The sequence below is a fragment of the Theropithecus gelada genome, chromosome 3 (assembly GCF_003255815.1).
Source record: "Theropithecus gelada isolate Dixy chromosome 3, Tgel_1.0, whole genome shotgun sequence".
Lineage (NCBI taxonomy): Eukaryota > Metazoa > Chordata > Mammalia > Primates > Cercopithecidae > Theropithecus > Theropithecus gelada.
The window spans coordinates 48,015,054-48,038,224 of NC_037670.1; the positions used below are offsets into that span (position 1 = coordinate 48,015,054).

The 23,171-nt window shown below is 39.7% G+C and overlaps 1 protein-coding gene across 3 annotated transcripts in view; it reads left to right on the forward strand.

The window, feature by feature from the left end:
* Nucleotides 1-919: 919 nt before the first annotated feature.
* Nucleotides 920-23,171, forward strand: part of NRIP1 (nuclear receptor interacting protein 1) — a 104,299-nt gene continuing 82,047 nt past the window's right edge. Inside the window, exons 1-2 of one of the 3 annotated variants that reach the window (XM_025380320.1) lie at nt 920-1,010; nt 22,752-22,833. The gene's annotated coding sequence lies outside the window, so the exon portion shown is untranslated. Of the gene's footprint in view, nt 1,011-1,812; nt 2,003-22,751; nt 22,834-23,171 lie in introns of those variants that run through there. The other 2 variants (XM_025380319.1, XM_025380318.1) reach the window with 2 other exon arrangements.

The following is a 23,171-nucleotide window of genomic DNA, read 5'->3' on the forward strand; positions in this document are numbered from 1 at the left end:
TAGTTCAATCAGTAGGGTGATGTAAAATAATTGTTTTTAAAAGTGCCATTGTCACTAAGGAAAACATCGGTACCATGTGCCCGGCACTGTGCTAGGTGCTGAATTTATTAAGCATTAATGTGAAAAATTGCTTTCACTTTCAAGACTGTGACAGTATTCTAAAACTCTCATTCATATTTTTAAAGGTTAAGTGAAATTTGCAGTACACAATACAGCCATTACATAACAGGCATAGAATACAGTTTCATGACTTGGATAGTTGTTGTTTTTTAAGCGCATTAGCAACTCCATTTTCAAATGCTATCAAATTCTTCAGGATATAAAAACCTACATGTAAGAATGGAGTGCCTCATCGGCTCATTTGTCTTATGTAATAAGTGTTTTAACACAGGCATGCCATTTCAGAATTTCGGGTGAGACTAAGCTATACTTTAGCTTTTTTTGTGTCAAGCAAAAACAATTTCAGCAACAACATTGGTTTCCCCTGGTAATTTTTTTCATGGCGAATTACTAAATGCTGGATGCTCAAGTCAAAAAGAAACCTGACATCTGGGGAGGTGTTGAGGGGGTGTTAATAGTTCTAGGGAGATGTTTGGGGAGCGCTGAGGATACGATTTTTAAAACAGCAAATACACGGATAAGGGGAAATTATGGTTTCGTATGACTCTCTCCTCCCTCCACTTTCTCGTTTCACCAGTCTGTAGCCCCCCCAATTTAGAGGCGGGTTCAGCGAGATTAGGCTGCAGGAAACCAAGAGGCTCCACCGCGCTGCCGCCCCGGCCTCGTGATGTAATTGTTATTTCTTATTCGGAGACTGAACCGAGGAGAGCTGCTGAAGAAGTAGCAGCCCTGCTCCTTTTGCCTTGTCTGGTTGGGTCAGATCCTTCCCGGGGATGATGTAGATTGGCTGACAGACTCCGCTGGAGACTTCGCAGTGACAAAGCAGCCGAGGATTAACCCTGCTCCTGGGTCCTACGTCTGTCCAGGGAGCTGAGCAGGGCGCTCCTCAGGTCTCCTTCCTAGTTTTCCTCCCGGAGTCGCTCCACATGAGGGCTGGGTGCCTACTACGTGCTGGGCGTGGGGTCAAAGTGACCCAGAGTTCGCGCCCGCGCCCCCCAAGATTAAAGCAGGACACACAGATTACAAGGAGATAGAAATTGGGTGGGGGGGTGAAAGGGGGCCCAGGGAGCGCGTGTTGTGGGGTGAAGGGGAGGAGGTAGACTTTTAAGGCGCCAGCACCCAGGCGGGGACCCTGGGGCGTCTGGGGTGCCGCGGTCCCCAGGCTCTGCCCAAACGGGAGCATTCGGCCTGGGTCCCGAGAGCGCTTCCCCGGGTTCCCAGGAGGAGCTGTCCAGGCGCCTGCAGCGGTCGCGGGCGGCTGGACAGAGCTGGGAGCCCGGAGGACGGCCCGGGCGCGCCGAGCAGCCCCTCTCTTGGGGACGCGGTCCTTTCGCTGCCTCCGGGCCCTGCAGCCCCGTCTGAGCCACCCGGAGAGCAGGCGAGGAGGAAATCCACGAACCATAGGGGGCTCCGCAGCTCCCGCGAGCGGCCCGGACCCGCACGGCTTCCTCCTGACCGGCTGACAATGGGAGGGAGGGGGAGAAAAGGGTTAAGAAACTTGGCTGAAGAGCTGAATGGCGTGGGGCGGCGAGGGGAGGGACTGGGCCGCGGCGGACTCGGCGGCGGAGGGAGGAGCGCGGCTGCGGGCGGGCGGGCGGCGAGCGAGGCGCTCAAAGTCAGCCTCGCAGACATTGCAGCAGAGCCCCGAACTCGGGAGGCGGCGGCGGAGGAGGCGGCGGCGAGGCGCAGGGACGATCCGGCCCCACGCCCGCCCGCCACCCGCGCGCGCCCGTCCGCCCGTGGCCTCGCGTCCGCCGCTGCGCCGGGAGCGCCGCTGGTCGGAGGGAAGAGCTCGCCGGGGTGCCGGGCCAGGACGGGGCGGCAGGCGCCTTCGCGGACCGAGCCTGACAGAGCCGGAGGCTGGGAGCCGCGGCGGCCTGGGGTGAGTGACGGCCGCGGCCAGGGCGCCCAGAGTAGCGGCCGCCGGCGCCGCCGGAAACGGCCCCGGAGCGCGGCCCGCGTCGGCGCTGGCTTGGCGGGCAGGGCCGCGGGGGCGTCGGGGCGGCGGGGGCAGCGCGGCCGGCCGCGGGCGCGCACGGGGCGGCGGGGAGGGCGCGTTTCCGGGGAAATCCTGCCTCTGCTGCCTGGTTCGAGTCTCCCCGGGTTCTCGCGGGGGGCCGGGGCGGCGGGCCGGCAAGTTGTGGAGTGGCCCCGGGTCGGCCCGCCCGTCCGTGCCAGTTCTGGGCAAGGGGGCGGCCGTCGCGTGGCCCCTGCGCGGGGTCGGACACTGGAGCTCGGGGGGCCGGGTCGGGGTTGCCCCTCGCTCGCCTGCCCTCTCGGTCGCGAACCTCGGGCACCGCTCGCCGCGCCGCTCTGGATCCTGCTGTCCAGCCGGATCCTGGGCGGCGCCTTTCGCCTGGGTGCCTGCCTGCTCCGTGCTCGCTGGATACCCGGCTGGGAAAGTGAATAGGAAAACGGACAGCTCGCCTGGCCCCCAGCGGACCCCAGGCCCGCTCTGCCCGCACTCGCCGTCCCCCCCGGATAGCGTGGCTCACGGACCCGAGGCCTCAGCCATCATTTTACCAGGAGCCAGGGGCCGGCCCCCATTTAGGGTGAGCCCCGTGGAAGTCCAGGAGGCTGCCCTTTCTCCCTTCTGCTGTGTCCACCTTACTACTATTGCATATTGTTTTATGAAGGTTTCCGTGGACGTATTCTGCAGACCCTCACATCCCTTCCAAAGTAGTTTCCCAATTTTAATCAGGAGTTGGTGTTCAGTCTGAAGGAACAAAGGAAACAACTGTGTCTTAGAGGCGGACAGGCTGGGAGTCTGTGACACATGTTGATCTCTGAAGCATTCCAGGAGTTTCTGCCTTTTATCACGTCAGTAATTGGCTGCTGAAGGTAGTAAAAGAAGTACGGAATGATAAGCACTTTTGCTTTTTAAAAATATTTTTTAATGGCACATTTTACTTTGGGGAAAAAAGACGTTCTTAGGCACAAGGATTTTTAAAAACTCGGCTGGTGGAACTGAGGTGGAGTTTGTCTCTGGTATTGTAAATGATTACATGTGGGATTGTGAAGGAAATTGTGTCGTTAGAGGAAGAGAAGCCATCTGTAGGTGTCCGTAGTAAAAATGGTTGTCGGGTTATAGGTGATGAATGCTCTTTCTGTTTCTTGGGAGAATTTGTGAAGCAAGGGGCTTCGGTAATTCATTCTTTAAAGTTATGAATTGCATTGAATGCTTATTAGTGAATCATAGGTTTAGTAAGTGGGTGGCATTATTCAATGTTTAATCATCAGTTTTCCACCTTTGTGGAAGAGACAGTGAGATAATAGACTTTTTAAACAAATGGTGTTTCATCTGCTTAGCCCCTAAGTGTCGGTTGCCGCCTGGTGTATGTTGAAGTGTTTTCACCTTCGAAGTGAGTGAATTGCTCTGCTTTTGCCCAGCAGTTTGGTAATGTCGATAGGGTTTATTTGGTTCAGGGGAGCGCTGGCTTCATCACCTATAGTAACTTTTTTTCTGCCTGGGCATAGTTCCTAGAGACAAAGAAGGAGAATCAATTAGTGGAACAGCTACTGCCCTGCAGGTTACAGGATTGGTTGCTCTAGTCTGTGTCATACTCTAGTGGAGAAAGACCTCTTTCCAAACTTACCCTAGGAAGTGCCCTAGGAGTGTGAGCAAAATACACATCCAAAAAAAAAAAAAAAAAAGGACTGTTCGTTGTTGATTTTATTCAAATGAGTTAGGTGAAAAGGCAGGTTTAATGCCTGTGGGAAGTTAGTTGAAAACCAGGTTTAATGCCTGTTTTACATTCATTTGCAAACTCTGTAGAACTTGGATTTTGCTAATTTTAACAGCCTAAAATGTTGTTAACTTTGCACTAAAGAAATGTGTGAAGAGACTAAAGGCTTTTCTGACTCTTGCAGTTGTAAGTGCAAAACATCATGATAAAAAATAACCTATACCACCACCTAGAGTCTGTTTGTTAGTTTATTGCTGATGAAGTTTGCTTAAATTGACATGCCTGTTATAGTTCTGATACAGTCGAAAATGATTAAGAAGTACTAGCTTTCGAAAGGCCATCCAAGAGAACAATTATTTAAGTAATAAATAGCAAGTGCCAATTTAAATTATCCATGCCACCTTTAGAATGGAAAATTATGACATATCAAGTTGAGTGGGCTATTCTCCAAAAGATATTAATTCAAAAGATTTTGAAACGGAGTTTTCAGTGTGTGTGCCAAGGCAGTTCTGATTGCTTAAAGACTCCTTCGTTGTTTTCAGAGATTCAAGAACTCTTCCAAATCAGATGCCATTAGAACTTTTTGAAGTCCAGATGAAACAAAAGCAAAAAGATAGGAGAGCATTACAACTACAGAAATTCGGGAAATTCAGAAGTTCAGAGAACGCAGCCCATGGCAGAGTTGTGGGTCAGAGATATGAAAAGTAAAATCAATGTGAATTAAAGTGATAATCTGTTTTGCTGGTAGTTTATATGTGGTAAAGCAGTGTATTAAATGAGAGACGTTAGGGAGGCAGCTTTGTTGCCATGTGGCTTATCACATTGTCCATGGAGGAAGTAATGTTCCTCCCTTAAGTGGTATAGCCTGAGAGAAAGATAGCCTCCAAGATCTTTAATTAAATACCGGTTGAACAGAAAGAACTAGAGCACTGTATTAATTCTGTCAAACATCACTATTTTAGAACATTGAGGACAACTAAAAATGAATTAACGCATATCTGAAAGCAGAGTTTGATAGAAGGTGACAGATGAGGCAAAATATGCCAATCTAATGGAACAAATAAGATAAGGAGATATGCCATCCTTGACTCTAGAAAGATCAGAGGGAAGATGATTATTGTTAATTGCACAGATTCTATTGCAGACCAGTGCTAGAAGACAATGACATAGAAGTAATTTTAAATCAGAGTGACTTAGGATATATGAAGTTAAAGGAATTTGGCTTTTAATTTTAAAACATAGAGAGTGTAAGAAACTTAAAAGCTCATGTTCTAACTGTTGTTTGGGAAAAACTAATAGTTTGGTGTATCAGGTTAAAAGATAATTTTGCTCAGAATGAGTTTAAAATACCGAATTTTTGTCAAGGAAAGCATTATTCACTTTAAATTGTGATAGGGTCAGTTTTGCATTGAGATTGCTTGATACAATTAATTTTTAATGTAGGTTAGTAAGAGAAGAGGAGGTCTAGTCTCTTCCCTACCCTTTCCCTCCCTCCCTTGCTTTCTTCCCCTTTTCTAAAATAAACAGCGTCTACATCTTTGGATATTTTCTTCTGTGAAAAGTGCCTTGGTTGCAACTTTCCTTCTTGGCTGTGGTTGGGGTGAAGTTTCTTCACTCTTGTGCTTTTCTGCCCCTTCAGGTGACTGATACACATTCAGAGTGAGTTTTATTTTGTGTGTTTGTTTAATAATGATTTACTGTTACGCGGATGAAGACTGGGAAAAAGCATTTGTCGTTCTAGCAAAGTCCTGTATACCCATGTCTTCCAAATGGAGAAATATTTTCATTAAAATAATCTTGACAATTACTGAAAAGTCAAAAGAAAAATTTCAGCAAGATATGCTAGGGGGCTCGCAGGATGTATGAGTCTGAATCTGTGAACTAAAAAGATTCAAGTTGCATTTCCTTAAGTTGTAGTTTTTTCAGGGACTTTTGGGGGAGGGGGAATGAGCAAGCTCCTCCTGTAATATTTAGATAACGCAACAATTAGAGAAATGTAACACCAGTATGGTTGCTGAGACTTGAGAAGGTAAAAAACCAGGAGTGTCAGATGATGAAACAGGCCATTGGAATGGAACTAAAGATTATGTCGAAAGGTTGGAATGAACAAAAAGTAAATGGAGGAGAGACATCTAGTTTCTGTATCCCGTTTGCATCTGATGCTGAAGCAGAGGCATGAATTGCTGATGGTAATGGATTCTCTATTCCCTTTTATGAGGCCAGTAATATTATATAAATAGTGGTTGTTTGAGGGTGAAAAATGACAAGTTCCCCATTTGTGCATGTTCCCACTTTGTTTTGAATGCCCCTGAGCTATCTCTAAAGTAGAGGATCAAAACTGGGTACCAGCATGGAATCAGGAGTTACACTTTGTTTGGAGGAAAATGAATTAATGTTAGATCACATTTTCTTTAATCTTTTAACATCTGGAATTTTCCGAGGGTCTTCATCAACAGGGAAAACAGTGTTCTGAGTGCTAACGTTTGCGTGGTGAACTGGATACTTCTTTTATAGGATCTTTGATAAAGATAAACAATGTAAATAGCTGCAGAAGGAATGCTTTATTTAACCACATTACCTATGATTCATGGTAGGGGGAAAATAGAGACCACAGAAATTCCTGAAGTCTTATCAGGGTTTCTTTACAAACTGTCATATGGATGCCCATCTGTTGTTTTTTCTTGAAATTTAGTGTTCAGGTTGATGGATACTGAATGTATAGGATTCTGAAGATTGGAGTTTATTTAGATCAGAACTTTCCTTTTGTTTTACTACGAGTTGTGAAATGCAGTTTTAATTTGTTGCAATAAATATACAAACTGAGATGAGTAGGAATTTATACTAACTTTTCTCACTGTTCTGGTATATACTCTATATCATGCACCTTGAAATTCAAATTGATCCCTACACTATCTTGCAAATATTACAAATGAAGCATTACAAAATTTGTGGTATTTTAGCTTATCAAAATGCACCCGAAACATAAAATAGTTTTCCTTAAGTTCTTAGAAGAATAGGAAAGAGTTAAAAATAAATGTGATACATTTTATCATTATATTAGGATTTTGTTGAAATTAATACTTTGAATCATGCTAGGGATAAACATTTAGCCTAGAACTCTAAAAGTAGTATAATGTGAATCAGATTTAAAGAATTGAGAAGGCTGGCAACTCGAAAATAGAGGAAAAAAACCACTCTTTGGGGTTATGAAAAAAAGGATCCTCTTAGTATTAAGATTTTTAAAAAAGCTATACACAATTTTAAGATAGATTTTTATTGAAGATAATGGGGTGAATAATTACCTGCTAAACAAATTATGAGTCATATGATCCTTTTTTTGGTTGAAATAATTTCAAGAACTCCAGCATATGTTGCAACTTTGGCTAGAAAGGTGATTGTGACATCCATCCATTCATCCATTCTCCCCCTCTCCTTCCCTCCTTCCCTCCCTTCCTTCTGTCTACTTTCAATACATAGGGCTGGGGTAGAAAAAAAAATAAAAATAAAAATAAACAGTTTTGTAAAACTTGATAATAGAATTATTTGACAGGGTTAATAGTTGTGTTTGAAATTCAGAGCTAGTATGGTTCACTCTCCCCAGAAAATAAAATTTTAACTTTTTACACCTCAGGGAATAAAAGCTCTTAAATTAAAACCCATCTTGCCTCTTTAACTTTGTGTCACTTAGCAAAAATATCTTTAAGGATGGAAAGAAGAGACCCCATGTGCCTTAAATTCCAAGTCACTGTGTGACTAAGCTCAGAGTTTCAATAAATATTAAACTGGAATCCTGCTGGGAATTTGAGTCATCAGCTTAAGCTACTCCTGGGACCAAGACAGCTCTGGTTGACCTGATGTTGGTGTTTATTCAGAGCTTTGGTGGAAAGGAGCCTCTCACCCTTGGACTTCTAATTAACAAAGTCATTTCTTAGTCACTTGTTAAGTGATAGAGCTACTCCTTGTTTTCAAGCCTGTAATTTGCTCAAGGATTGAGCACAACAGAGAAACTAAGGAGTCTGGAGCTTCTGCTTGTAGAAGTCGTCTGCTTTGATTATTTTACTTTTACTTTCTTATCTAGCTCTATGAGGGTACTAGGTAAAAGTCTGGCGATCTGCTTTAGATACTTAAGAGAAAAGCTTAGCTGTAGTCACATATAGTGACTAAGATGGCTTTCCTAATAGTTACATGTTTTTAATAGTTTGAGTTTGCCGATACTCTTCATAACGTGCACATGTTACAAATGTTACTGCATTCATAAAGCATTTCATCAGTAGGATGGGAAATTGTTTATGTACAATATTGAAATGAAAGTAGTAGTATAACGGAGTTTTTGGTAAGTAGCAGGACATAATCAAAATTTGAGAATTAGAAGTTCGGAATGAAAAAGGGACTTCTCTCTTGAGGGATCTTTCTAGAAGTTGAGAGAGAGCAACTGTTTAACAGATTGTAATGGTTTCTGAAAAGCATGCTTTTCAAGATTTTTTTTTAATTCCTGAATTTATGAGTTTATATTATAATAATCTATAATAGAGCAATAGATTTATACACTGGAAAAGAAACAAATTAAGGGAAGGAGAGAGTACACAATAACATGGAGGACATCAAGAAAATATGTTTGGAAACATGTGAAACTCTCCAAATGGGAAGTAAGAAATATTCTCAAGAGAAATTAATCACAGTTGCAGTTTTTCTCCTAAAGGGACTGTTTGCACAATGGGTCATGTAGGCTCAGGTTTGATTTTTGAAAAACATATTAAAAAATAGTATTCCTGTTTTGTTCTTCCACGTTTATTTTTCGACTTTAAGTTCTGCTACTAAATCAAGATGATAAGATAAAAGGAAAGCCCTTTTCTTTCCCCGGCAGCATCTGTTGAATAAGGGGTTAGATTTAATTTCTAAATTCTAAAATTCTGACTATACAGCAGTATATGCTGTTGTTGACAGTGAACAGTAAAGATTTCAAGCCCGTGGTTTTAAAAGAAGAAGAGATGATTGGGTAGAAACTTGGAATATTAAGAAGTTGTTTAGTTACTTGCCTCTTGCCTTTTCCTGTTTTATTGGGAGGGGGAGCAGGGAAAGGAAGAGTATTGAACTTTTTGGGTCAACCGTTTTGTAGCTTTACACACATTTTGTCTTTTAATCCTTCCAATTCCCCTGTGACATCTAGGTATCATTTTCTGTAGTTTAGAGATAAGGAAACCTAGTCTGAGAAATGCAAGAGTAGTTAACTTGCCTGCGGGCACATGGTTAATTTCATTGATAATTTGATTTTCTTTAAGAATATACCATTGTTTGAAGAGAAAACCGGTTGCCATCTGATTTTCAGGAAGCCGTTAAAAAAACCTTGCTCCCAACCTGGTAGCCACAAAATTCATGCAGCATTTCCAAGCCTCATAGCCTGGATTCTGCAAGACCAGGCTCTCTGGGAAGGCACATTGTTGCCAGTCGATGATTCTGCAGCAGTTTATGCTAGTACTCAAAGCGCTGATGTCCTGCTGCCTGCATTGCACTGGAGGGAAGTGTAGTCACCAAGGGCTGCCGCACAGGCTCTTTTCCCTCCAATGCTAGCTGTTGTACTTACACTGCAGTGTTATTTGAGGCAGTGAAAGCAGCTATGTTTCTTGATATAATTCATTAAAATAGCTTGTCATGGTCTTAATCTGAGTGTTCCCAAGGCTAATTGTTTGTCCACTTCAAGGAGCAGTTGTAGCAAATTCAGAACCCTAGCTCTTCCTGGTTGAAAAGTTACAACTCTTGACTATTACAGTCCTTAACATGATTTTTTTTTTTAAATTTTAATTACCCTATCTTCACTCACAATAATTTTGTTCAAGATTATGCTGTGCTGATAAACTGGGCTCTGAAATACAGAGGAAATTGACAATGCATTTGTGAAATGGAAGGAAGTGGAAGTAGAGAGGTGAGGAGTAGCTGACTTTATTTTGAGAGTAGACTGGTCAGGAGGGAGATTGTTGAGTTGGGGAGCTTTGTGGCACATAGTACATTTTTAAGTACATACCAGGTACGTGCTTTTATTGTTAAAGCCATAAGAAATGGAGTTATGAGCTTCTCCACCTCCTTTTACTTGCCTCATTTAAAATTTATGGAATTTTGAACCTAAAAGATACAAGCTGAGTGGTTCCCTATACACTGAAAGGTATAGTCAAATTGAAACTATATTGGAGACACAAGGATGAATAATAAGACTCGTAAACATAATATTTTCTATGGTGCTTTAGATTTTGAGTTGCCAAATCATGTTGGAAAAGCAAGAGATTTGTATAAAAGCTGCAAAGGAAACATTTTGCATCTATCTTTTGTTTAGAGAATACATTGTATTTTGGCCAAATAAGAAAAAAGAGGAATTGTCAAAGTCAACAATATGGGGAGAAGAATGTCTTCCTAAAGATCAGAATGAACTTATATTGTTTCCTTAACTGATCCATGCTTTTCTTAAAAAAAAAAAAAAAGAATTAAAATACAGTGAATCTATGTGATGCCAAATATAAGGATTGAAAACAGTCTTTTTTTAATTTACCATTTGATTCCTTTCCAATATCTGGATGTTTGCTATTATTGTGGCAACACCTAAGGCAATGAATTGTTAACTGTTGCTAAAAATCTGCTTTTATCTATCCTGGTAATACTTGACTGACCTGAGTCAAAGTTACATTTTCTTTTTTTTTTTTTGAAATAACTTTGAATTTCTTTTGCTTGGGCTTTCACAAACTGAAGTGATTTCATAGAATCGTTAGATTCTTCAGGTTGGAAGAGAATTTGATAAAAGCTATGGCTGCTCTGGATTTAAGCACACCTATCTTAGAGGCACCTTGTCCTCCCCCCATTTATCAAACAAGTTGGGTTTTAGATGCATCTTGTGTATGGAAGAGCACCCAGCTAGTGTAGACTATAAATAAAATAATGATAAAATGCTACCATTTAGTGCTTATGTGCCATTTTCTTTTCTCTTGGGTTTCCTTCTTTCTCTATTTTTGTTTCGTCTTTACTCTGTTTTCCTTTTTATTTCTTAATATCTCATTCATCTTTTTTTTTTTTAATTGCCAGGGGATCCATGTGATACAATGGGGTAAACAATTACTTACCTTCCTGTAGTTTTTGTTATTGCCATTAAGTTAAAATGTCCAAAACAGTTACTGTCTGCATTTATGGAGGAAGACATTGAGTCCTTAAGAATTTAAAGACATTTTGAAAGTCATTCAGTTAGCAGTTGGGTGGACCTAGGATGACCAGTCAAATCTTGATTTATTTCACACTTTTTTGTTTATTTTTGTCAAAGCAGTCTCAGAAAGAGGGGTTCGTGTCCCAGGTGGTAAGAAATAGTTAATAACCTTTGGTGATGGATCCTGCAGTAAAATCCAAGCTAACCCCAAGAAGGGATCTATAATAATAAGAACAAGGTCTTGAGACGTGGAATGAGAAATGGCTGGGTGCCTCACTTTTGTTCTAGTACCTTATTTTCTTCTCATGGTCTTCATAGAAGTCTTAGGATTTGTTGAATATTCTAGTACTTGAAATGTAATTTCCAGGCTGAGAATTAAAAAAAACAGAGTACAGTTATGTACATGTTAATACAGTGGCATTGTTTTACATGTTACATACATTTGGAATTCTATTTAAAAAGAAATAGGGAGAGTTGTTATTTATTTGTAGATGAACAAAGCCAGAGACCTTTAGTTGACCAGAGCACTCACAGGCCATCTCTACTTTTTAATGATGAGTGGTCTTCTGACACCATTAACAGAGGTGATTGGGTCTGTTGGTTCAACTGGAAACGTATTTCAAAGGTTATGGACCCCATTCCTCTATTCTCTTGAGAAAGGTAACAAATAAGGGGGCACTGTGTGGACCAGTGGTGATAATGTGCCATGAACGAAGTGCACATTGGTCTACACCCTTAGAAAAGAGAGCAAGAGAGAAGAAATCTATATGTAGACCTTTTCATGGACCACATACTGGCCATGCTCCTGACCTTGGTGAAACAAATTGGAAAGGAATATTCTCCCTTATGGGACAGTGGGCAAGGGAGTTTGTAGGCTTACTTCTGTCCCCAAGCCTCTAACAAGATCAGATCTTCTTTCACGGTTTTGTGTACACCCTGATTGTAAAAGTTAAACTTGTGTTATAGCTGTTCTCCTTGGTAGAACTCCATGAATAGGAGCTTATTCATCAGTGTACTGTTGGTCCTGTAAGTGTCTGGCACACAGAAGGGTGTCTGTAAGCATTTGTTGAATTGAACTGTACCAGTCCCAACCATTGGCAAAATTTGGCTCACTTGGGTCAGCAATAGGACCTTTATGTATTTATGCATAGCAGCTGTTAATTATTATGTATAACTTATGAATAATGGAAGCTCTTCCACGTTTTTTCTTTAGTCCATTTAAATTAGGACTTCTAAAAGGAATGATAGTTTTTTCCTTAAAATTTATTATCTTCTTTCCAGGCATACTAATTATGAGGGAAAAAGTGAAACTGACTGTTAGTGACATTATGATTAATTGGTACTTGAAACAATTTGTTTTGTAATACTACATTTCTGCAGTAATACACAAATTATAATATATTAGAAAACATGTTTAGCAAAATCTTTGGGGGCAACATTTTTTTTTGTAAGAAAATGAATAATAATATTTCTAGAGCCTTCTACGTAGTTTCCTTAGCATCACTTCCAGTAGTCAGAAGGACCCCCGCCAGCTGGGCACACTTAACTGCATTGGATTTGATGGCTTGGGAAGGTGGAAATCTTAACATTTCACATCTAGAGTTAATTTTGGTGTGCAGTAACCTTAAAAGTTAAGAGGGTGTCAAGAACAATTAATGATTCAGAACTTGGTAAGTTACAGGATTAAGCAGTATATGAAGCCCTTTTGTATTTTAAAAATTAGGATTTGCTCTTCACTAAAGGTGAATTTCCTGACTGTTAGAACACCATCATATTCAACTTTATTAATAACTACTGGTAAGAGACAGAAAATAAAATTATTTTGAAATGCAGCTCAGAGATTTCTAGATAAGAAATTTATTTTAAAATGCTAATAAAAATAAATGAATTATGTGGATATATATTTATAACATTGATTTTTAACAGATGCTCTTAAAATAACTTCAGTTTCTTGCTTTGTGAAGGCAAAGTTTTTTTTTTTTTTTTTTTTTTTTTTTTTTAAAGCAAAGGTAACTTTATGAGTGTTTGACACTGTATTTCTTTTGGCTTACATGTCTGTGTATTCACCTGCTTGTAAATCATAGCAAAAAGGAACAAGCTTAGTGGACTAATGTATGAAGTAAAAGGGCAGAAAAATGAGCACATTTGCTATTTATGCACTGTGTTCTACTGTGTGCTTTCCACCAGTGCTTACTTATCCTGAGTTCCTGAACAACTTTTCCTTCATTGTTCATTAGTGTCAGTCAGTATGTTATAGAAATGCGTGAATTTCTCTACATTAATTGTGAGTGTGAATTTCCCACCGTTGGTTTCCTCAGCAGACACCCAAACTTAATTTCTGTTTCATGAACTAAAAGTTGTAGGTAAGGCATAACGTCTGATTGAAATTAACACTATTATCCTTTGCAATGAAAAGGGTGAATAAAACTAAAGTTGCTGGTAGTTGCCCCGATACAAGTGTTTGCTTACCTTTGACCATACATCAATCTGTTTATTTTACGTTTTACACATCCATGGGTATTCTTCCCGATAATGCCAAGGAATGCTTTCCTTTGCAGGCATCATTCTAATAACACAAACACATTCACTTTGAATTTTAAACTCTTTTTCTCTTTTTTTCCTCCTTTAATAAATTATCTCATTGAAATTATTCATTGTTTTGGCAGCACTCTAAATGATCTTGCTTTTGCAAAATCATTGTATGTTCTATTTAATGGCATGTTACTTTAAACCTGTAAAGTTTAGGGTTGCTAAAGGCAAAAGCTGACAATATTTGTGAATATTGAGAATAGGTAAAAATGGACCTTTGGGCAGTCAGCAAAAGTAAAATTAAAATCTGATTTTAAATCTTTTGAAAATCTAAAATTAATATGGATTTCTTCACACCAATCAGAAATTCAAATTTTGTTGTATGTTACTGATCTTTAAGTTGTTTATGTGTCACAGCGAGGGCGGTAAGAACATTTTTTTCTAATTGTGTGAAGTTAATGAAAGGAAAAATAACAGTATACATCACTGTGGTAAAACTAAAATATCGTTAATGATAGCATGTTAGTTTGGACTACATTTTGTTTTATTTTACAGTGAAATAGAAAGTGTTTTGGTTCTGTTTTTTGGAATTCTGGTAGATGTGAACAGCAATTCATATGCATATAGGTGTAAAAAAGACATATTTGAAAAGATATGCTGCGTGAATTTGTCCGGTGAGGATAAGTAGCAAGTTGTAATTGCTTTCTGTAGTTTAAGCCATTGGCTGTATTAATACTTCAGTGAAGTATCAAGGGGAAAAATAGTGGTTGTACATACTACCTTGTGAGTGTTGCAGGGTTTAGTAGTTCTCAGTGACCATTGTTACTTTTAAAGAGGAAAAAAGAAAAATAGTGAGGGGATAGGACAGGAAGTTTCGATGTGTGGGAGGGGAAAAGAATCATTACTTCTCAACTACTGAAGTCACAGTTTATTTTGTTTTAGACCTCTTTGCATAGCATATTCTAGAGGATGTTGAAGGATAATAATTTGTTGTGAAAATGTTAGTGTCCTTAACACACTTCCGGGTGGTTTAACCATTAATCAGAAACACCATGGAGATTAAAGAATTGGAACTAGGGATTAGATAGGTTTTAGTGAGGCTTTGCCATGGAAAAGCTATGAAATGGGTGAGTCATTTAACGTCTCCTTGCTTCAGTATCAGTGTTACTTTGAAAGTGAGGTTTTACTTTCGAATGTATTGAGTATCAGGGTGAATAGAACTTAGGGCTGGGAGGATGTCCCTTATGATTTTTTGAGCTTGGCATTTAATATTTTACAGCAAAGTTTTTAGCTTAACATAATTGAACTTGTACTAGATAGGGTTAATAGGCTAGAACAAAAGGTCAAAGCATAAGGCATTAGGCTTAATTAAGGGAGAGCAGGAGTGGCAGGAGTGTGTGACAGTTAAATGGGTTTCCCACAGACTAATGTCGGTGACAGTGCAACCATGCCTCAACTTAAGTGGGTTATTTTGTGCAAAGGGCAGCAGTGATTAGCAGTTTGACATGCCAGACACTTCTGGCCAATCCCATGTGTTTTAGAGGTTAAAAAAGCACACCTTTATGAGCTGATGGATTGATTTGTGTGCCCGTCTGGTAAAGATTAGAAGTCCAAGGCCAATGCAGTAAATGTCAGTTATAGAATATTATCCTTTCTTGGTTGGCTCATTGTTTTAACCGTCAACTGTTTTATAATGGGGGAGAACTGCTGTTTATGGAGTTGAATGCAAGATAGGTGGGGGAACAGGTGAGGGAGGAAGAAAAACATTTCCTAGATAGACTTGTGAATTAACATAGTCTGTAGCAGGTGTTCACATTTTAAATGGAGTGTTTTTGACCTGTTCCTTACAGTTTCAGACACATGGTTCTTTTCTGAGTGTTATCTGAGCCCCACTGCCAGTCCAGGATTTCATTTTGCATACAGAATTGGTAGGTTTGTTTATTTAGGTACCTCTTTTTAAAGGTGTAATAATTTTTTATTGACCTCCTGAACAAGGGAAAATAAAATGAAAATAACACACACACGCACACACACACGCACGCACACACACGCGCGCACACACGCAGAGTTCTGTGTTCTTTTATGTGGTCAGTCAGGTGCATGTGAAAAGGAGACACAGGAAAGGCTCGGGAAGACAAAGTTTATTGTACTCATGAGTTCTTGGAGGCACAGCATGACATTCAGGGCCACATGAGAAAGCCCCAGCGTTGGTCCAGGGGCCAAAGGGGCAGGAGCTAGGAGAGAGAACAGGCTGCAGCCGTTTCTGGAGTATTTGTGCGAAAGGCAAGGCGGGGCAGGTAACCAAGTTTAAGATTAGCTGGTTTGCGTTTGCTGTAGGTAAATGCTACTGCTACTACTACTAAGAAGCTATAGGTGTATAATATAATAGCTTTGAATAAGCTGTAGGTATACAAGCTCTGAACTGTAAGAGTGGTCCCTAGTTTGCCTGGTAGATACCAGGCAGGGGAATATTGCCTCCTGGGTGTCTGGGCCAGGTGGAGGAGGTAGGCTGTGGATTGGTCAGTCTGCATGTGAAAGGCACGCTGCGCTGAGTCCTTTGCCTTTTCTAAGCATTGGCTGGTCCCTAGAGGGGCAGTCTCTTCCCAGCCAGAAAGGAGTCAAAGCCATCAGAATATACGGAAAACAAGAAACGTAAACAATACACACATGTGTAACTTGCTTTAAGGGTAGGATGTACTGTGGTCACGTGAGTCCACAGTGAGAGTGGTAAGAACATTTTTTTCTAATTGTATGAAGTAAATGGAAGGAAAAATAACAGTATGTTTGAACTTAGACTCTGACCTATTCATTGAAAGCTGTTAAGTGCGATGCCATTAATGTAGTTCATTTTCAGTTCTGGATTGTAGCTCATTTAAAGATACACAAATACTAGGTTGTGGTTATAGAAATTGGCTCCAACATATTCTGATATTCAAGGAAAGGAAAGATCCCAATATTATTTGTATGAAATCTTCAGATATTGTCCTCATAATCAATGAACTTAGGAACATATAGTGTTGATTCATTCTTTTGGGATAGGCACAGAGAGAATGTTTGAGGAAAACAAGTTATCTTAACAGAAGATGATATTCTTCCTGAGGTTTGAGTTCAAATAGAAATGTAGCCAAGAACATTGGAGATACATTGGAAGGTTCTGATTGGGGTCAATAGCTTATTCTTGTCAAAGAATGTGAACCATTAACTGCCTGTTACCTAGTTACACAGATTATATATTTCATGTCTGGCCCTGAATTGTTTCTTACAGAAAGAAAATTAAAATACCCAGATGTGGTCACTGAAAGTTGTATGTAGACAGTAATAGTAGTTAGTATTTTATTATATATGTGTATGCATTTATTTTAAAACTAAGCTAATCCAAAGTGAATTGGCTTAACTTAAAAAAAGATTGAGAAATGTATTTCTCATTTACAAAGGACAAAGTGACATCATGTATTGAAATTTATTTAGGAATATCTTAATTAAATATGTGTCCATCCTTGTGTTCTTTGTGGAGTAGCATCACTTGAAATGATTTGGATCTAATATAGATTTACGTGAAAAAAGTTTTGCCCTTCTCTGTAGGGAGAGAAGGTGAAGAAGCATAAATTTTATAATATCATTGCTTCTCTTTCATTAAATCATTTGTAAGTTGCAAAAGATTGGCTTGAGTAGTGTAAAAGTGCTTGGATAGTAAATTAAATGTGAGAGATTTACCTGATGTAATGGGTGGAAACTGCTTAAATGAATCTTGTGGTGATGTATTAAACCTGAGACAAATACTTCACATTCTGCATATGTACTACTATTATAAATATTTAAAAGGTACCCTAAATCCTATTCTTTTGAGTTCCTTCCCTTTTCTCCAGTAACTTCAAGTGCCAGTAGTGCCTAGTTTGTGTTACAATTCCTTTTTACAAAGCTAAAGGGAAATATTTTGTAGGGTTAACTTTTTTGAGTGTGTGTTTTGATATACTCTTGAGGTTTTGGAGAATACACATTATCCCCTGTAATCTATGCTAGTTAATCTTTCAATCTATTGTACCTCTTGTCTTTTATTAATATGGTATTATTGGATTTGAGACATGTAAACTGTGCTTCTCTAAGCAAATTAGTTGAATATATTCTTGTTTAGGCTATAAAAAATGAAAGCAGGAACTCAACATACTTGGCCTCCTGTGTTTTAAATTGTTGTCCTAAAACTATATATTTGTAACCTGAATATTAGGTGTTAGAAATTTTACAAGACAATGGAAAAATAGTGGCCCTATATTGTATTTTGATTCTAAATGCTATTAGGGTGTAGAATTGTGCTTTACCTCTATTTAGGCAGATTAATTTTAAGAAGAAACCATAATATATGATGGACTTAAATATATATTTTAATTTTATTTACATATTTGTAAAATGAATACGTGTGTGTATGTATTTGTGTGATATATTTTAAATGGAGATGTCTGCACCTGTTGATTGCATTAAGTATTTAGTATCCCCTAATGAAGGATGGAAAAGGTGCTGCCACACTGTCTAAGTGGATCATTTCTCCTTGGTAAATTACATGCATTCTACTTTTTTGTATTCTGTGACCTTGCAGTCAGTGACTTCAGCCCAGAATAGTTTCAAAGTCATGTAAATGAATGCAATTAAGGTATTGCCTATCATCTTACATAGTTCAGATGAAACCTTATTGGATAGAGAGGTTTATTTGCTTTATGAGAAAGGTCAAAATAAAGTTAAATTTTATTACATAAAATGATTTGGTAATGTTTTTATTTAGCTCCTGAAAAAGTAATGTCCTAATAGGAAATGATAATGCTTTTTTTTTTTTTTCTTAATCACCTGGAGGTCTCTTCAGGTTCTGTTTGTTGTTGTCTGATAGTTATAAACTCTATCTTGAGGAGATGCCTTCTGTCAACTAAGATTTTGGAACATGCTGCCCGTAGTTACGATTCCAGGTATCTTTGACTTATACACATAGGTGACATACCCTGTTAATGATGTAGTATAGCTTTGGTGTTGCTGGTGTGTAGGCATACTTCCTTTCATTGTGCTTCACTTTGTTGCTCTTTGAAGATAATTTTGTTTTTTACAAATTGAAGGTTTGTGGCAGCCCTGCGTTGAGCAAGTACCATTTTCTCAACAGCATGTTTTCACTTTGTGTCTTTGTGGTCACATTTTGATAATTCTCACAATATTTAAAACGTTTTCATATTATTATATAAGTCATGGTAATCTGTAATCAGTGATCTTTGATGTTACTATTGTGATTGTTTTGGGGTACCAAAAACTGTGCCCATATCAGTTGGTGAACTTAATTGTTAAGTGTGGTCTGACTGCTTTACAGACTGGCTGTTCCCCCATCTCATCTCCCTTTCCTTGGGATTCCCTGTTCCTTGAGACCCAACAGTATTGAAATTAGGCCATTTAATAACCCTATAATGGCTTCTAAGTATTTAAGTGCAAGGGGAAGTTATAGGTCTCCTACTTTAAATCAAGAGCTAGAAAAGATTAAGCTTAGTGAGTAAGGCATGTCAAAAGCCAAACTTGTCTGAAAGCTAGGCCTCTTGTGCCAGTTGACCAAGTTGTGAATGTAAAAGGAAAAGTTCTTAAAGGAAATTAAAAGTGCTACTCCCGTGAACACATGAATGATAAGAACACAAAGCAGCCTGATGTAGCTTGGCTGTGTCCCCACCCAAATCTCACCTTGAATTGTAGTTCATATACTCACCATGTGTCCTGGGAGGGACCCAGTGGAGGTAATTGAATCATAGGGGCAGTTACCCCCATGCTGTTCTCGTGATAGTGAGTTCTCACGAGATCTGATGGTTTTATTTATTTATTTATTTATTTATTTATTTATTTATTTATTTTTGAGACGGAGCCTCTTGCTCTGTTGCCCAGACTGGAGTACAGTGGTGCGATCTGGGCTCACTGCAAGCTCCGCCTCCCGGGTTCACGCCATTCTCCCGCCTCAGCCTCCTGAGTAGCTGGGACTACAGGAGCCCGCCACCATGCCTGGCTAATTTTTTGATTTTTAGTAGAGACGGGGTTTCACCGTATTAGCCAGGATGGTCTCGATCTCCTGACCTTGTGATTTGCCCGCCTTGGCCTACCAAAGTGCTGGGATTACAGGTGTGAGCCACCGTGCCCGCCCGAGATCTGATGGTTTTATAAGAGGCTTTTCCCCCTTTGCCTGGCGTTTCTCCTTCCTGCTGCCTTGTGAAGAAGGTGCCTTGCTTTCCTCTCACCTTGTGCCATGATTGTAAGTTTCCTGAGACTTCCCCAACAATGCGGAACTGTGAGTCAATTAAACCTGTTTCCTTTATAAATTACCCTGTCTGGAGCATTTTTTCATACAGTGTGAGAACAGACTAATAGACAGCCTTATTGCTAATATGGAGAATATTTTAGTAGTCTGCATAGAAAATCACAGCAGCCGTAACATTCCCTTAAGCCAAAACCTAATCCAGAGCAGGGTCCTCGCTCTCTTTAATTCCACAAAGGCTGAGGGGAAATGAAGAAACAGCAGAAGAAAAGTTGGAAGCTAGCAGAGGTTTGTTCATGAAGTTTAAGGATAGAAGCTGCCTGGATAACATTAAAGTGCAAGATGAAGTAGCTAATGCTGATGTAGAAGCTACAGCAAGCTTCCAGAAGATCTAGGTAAGATCACTGATGAAGATGTCTACATTAAACAGCAGATTTTCAGTGTAAATGAAACAGCCTTCCGTTGGATGAATATGCCACCTAGGACTTTAATAGCTAGAGAGGAGAAACCAATGCCTGGCCTCAAAACCTCAAAGGACAAACTGACTTTCTTGTTAGTGGATTATACAGCTGGTGACTTGAAGTGGAAACCAATGTTTGGCCATTCCAAAAATCCTAAGCCCCTTAAGAATTATACTAAATCTCCTCTATCTATGCTATATAAATGGAAGAAAAAGCATGAATGACAGAACATCTGTTTACAGCATGGTTTGCTGAATATTTTAGGCCCCCTATTGAGACCAACTGCTCAGGAAAAAAAAAAAAAAGATTCCTAGCAACATATTACTGCTTATTGACCGTGTACCTGGTCACTCAAGAGCTCTGATGGAGATGCACAAGGAAGTCAATGTTCATTTTCATGGCTGTTAATACAGCATCTGTTCTGTAGCCTGTGGGTCAAGGAGTAATTTCAACTTTCAAGTCTTACCATTGAAGAAATACATCTTGTGAAGCTATAGTTGCCATAAGTAGTGATTCCTCTGATGGATCTGGGCGAAGGCAGTTGTAAACTTTCTGAAAAGGATTCACCATTCTAGATGCCGTTGAGAATATTTGTGATTAATGGGAGGAGGTCAAAATATTAACATTAATAGGAGTTTGAAAGAAGCTGCTTCCACCCCTTATGGATAACTTTGGTGGGTTCTACTCCTGATTGAAGATACTGTGTGAACATTGTTGAAATAACAACAAAGGATATAGAATATCATGTAAACTTAATTGATAAAGTAGTGGCAGGGTTTGAGAGGATTGACTCCCATCTTGAAAGATGTTCTACTGTGGGTAAAATGCTAACAGGCCAATGGACAGTGAAGCTACTGGTGATAAGGGAGGTACCATGCAAACTCCCTGATACCACCATAGCAGCATTCCATTTCTATCAGGCACGCCACTTAGATCTGACTTACACTTCTAGAACTCTCAATTACTAGCCTATAACCTGTGATCAGTTCTCAAGGATTATAGCTTTGAATAAAAATAAATCTGTAAACCTGAATTCTAACCTCCCAAAATAGCTGTTTTTCATTTCATTTCATTTTACTGGGGGCCCTTCAATCTCCTTAAAACCACATAAAGGTAACAAACTTCTTAGAGTAATACTTCCCCGACATCCTAACCAAGCAGGCTCTTCACCACTATACCTGTAGGTCACTTAGGCTGTATCTTGCTTATTGTTATTCTGCCTGTGTCTGTGAACCCTCAATACCCCGCATGGTGCAAGGTATACAGCTGTTACTCCGTAAATGTCTGATAAATGACATCAATTAATCATAGAGCCTTAATCAATTAACATGCCAAGCTTAAGTAAAAATAATATCATAAAAGAGAAGAAGGTAGTTTTAGATGGACCAACTGCAATGAAAAAATATGCCTTTAATTACTACTACACACACATGCACACTCTCTCTCATCCACTCATTCACTGTCAGTTCTTCATCACTAAGACTCCTCCAGTATCTATTTCAATGCTCTCCTAATCCCCCCGGCTCAGACAATCAGCCTGGCTGGGTGGTAGGTGTCCTATCTACCCAGATGAGTTGGGACTCTGGTGTCGCTGTCTGACATCCTGTACCAACCAGCATGGTACTCAGGCACTGTCCATTGGCCTGTTGACCAAAATACAATTTCTTAAATGTTAAATTGTTTGCTCCATCCCTTGCTGGCCATAAACTTTGATCCACTCTTTTGTTCCTGGTAGTATGAACTTTTCCACGTCAGTGTCATTCTGTATCTGGTATGGTTCTAATTCTGAGCTTAACATTTTCTGTTCCTAGTGGTACAGAAAAGAAATGAGGTGTTTCAAACTGTGCAGTGACTGTTAAATAATTCTAATACTTTTTCTCCCAGAAGCCTTGACTGAAATTCCTCTTTATCTTTGACATGAACTTTTTACATCATCGACAATAGGGACAGTCTTTACAGTAAAATAAACACAGATGGATAGTTGGCCGGGTGTGATGGCTCACGCCTGTAATCCCAGCACTTTGAGAGGCTGAGGCAGGCAGATCACCTGAGGTCAGGAGTTTGAGACCGTCCTGGCCAACATGGCAGAAACTCATCTCTACTAAAAATACAAAAATTAGCTGGGCGTGGTGCTGGGTACCTGTAATCCCAGCTACTTGGGAGACTGAGGTGGGAGAATTGCTTGGACCTGGAAGGCGGAGGGAGGTTGCAGTGAGCTGAGATCACGCCATTGCACTCCAGCCTGGGTGACAGAGGGAGACTCCACCTCAAAAAAAAAAGGGGTAGTGTATTTTGGCAAATAATTCTGTAATGAATGTTGTTCTGTTACATGTGGTCTACAACTGTGTCCAAAGAAAGCATGTATCATGAAGAATATGAATACTTTTTTTACCTTGTAATACATCTTTTTGTTGTTTTTTGAGATGATTTAGTTAGTAATTAAAATTCCATTGTAAAACAACTCTTTGAGATAAGGTGCACTTGAAGTAACACTTATTTCTCTTAATTTTCAGGAAGTGTTTGGATTGTGAGCTATTTCAGAACTCTGTTCTCAGGACTCATTATTTTAACATTTGGGAGAAACACGGCCAGAAGGTATTGTCTTTTGTCTCATTGCCCCACTTTTTAAAATGTCATCAAGCCTTTCCAATTGTAGAAAAGTAAGACTGTTGTGTCACATTTTGTTATTTTTCTTTAATTTTTAGATATTGATAAACTACTTTGCCATTTGTCACAAAGAAGGTTATATTTCAATTTTGGTAAATCAAAATGTTGTGTAATCGAATAAAACGTCTGGTTTAGAGTAAACCAGTTTTACCTATTTTAAACACGAGGTATTTACATTTTACCTTACTAGTATAGAACTATTTTAAAGAATGTCTTGATTTGAAAATGAGATACAGAAAGTTCCTTTTTACCTAAGACAGTGTGAA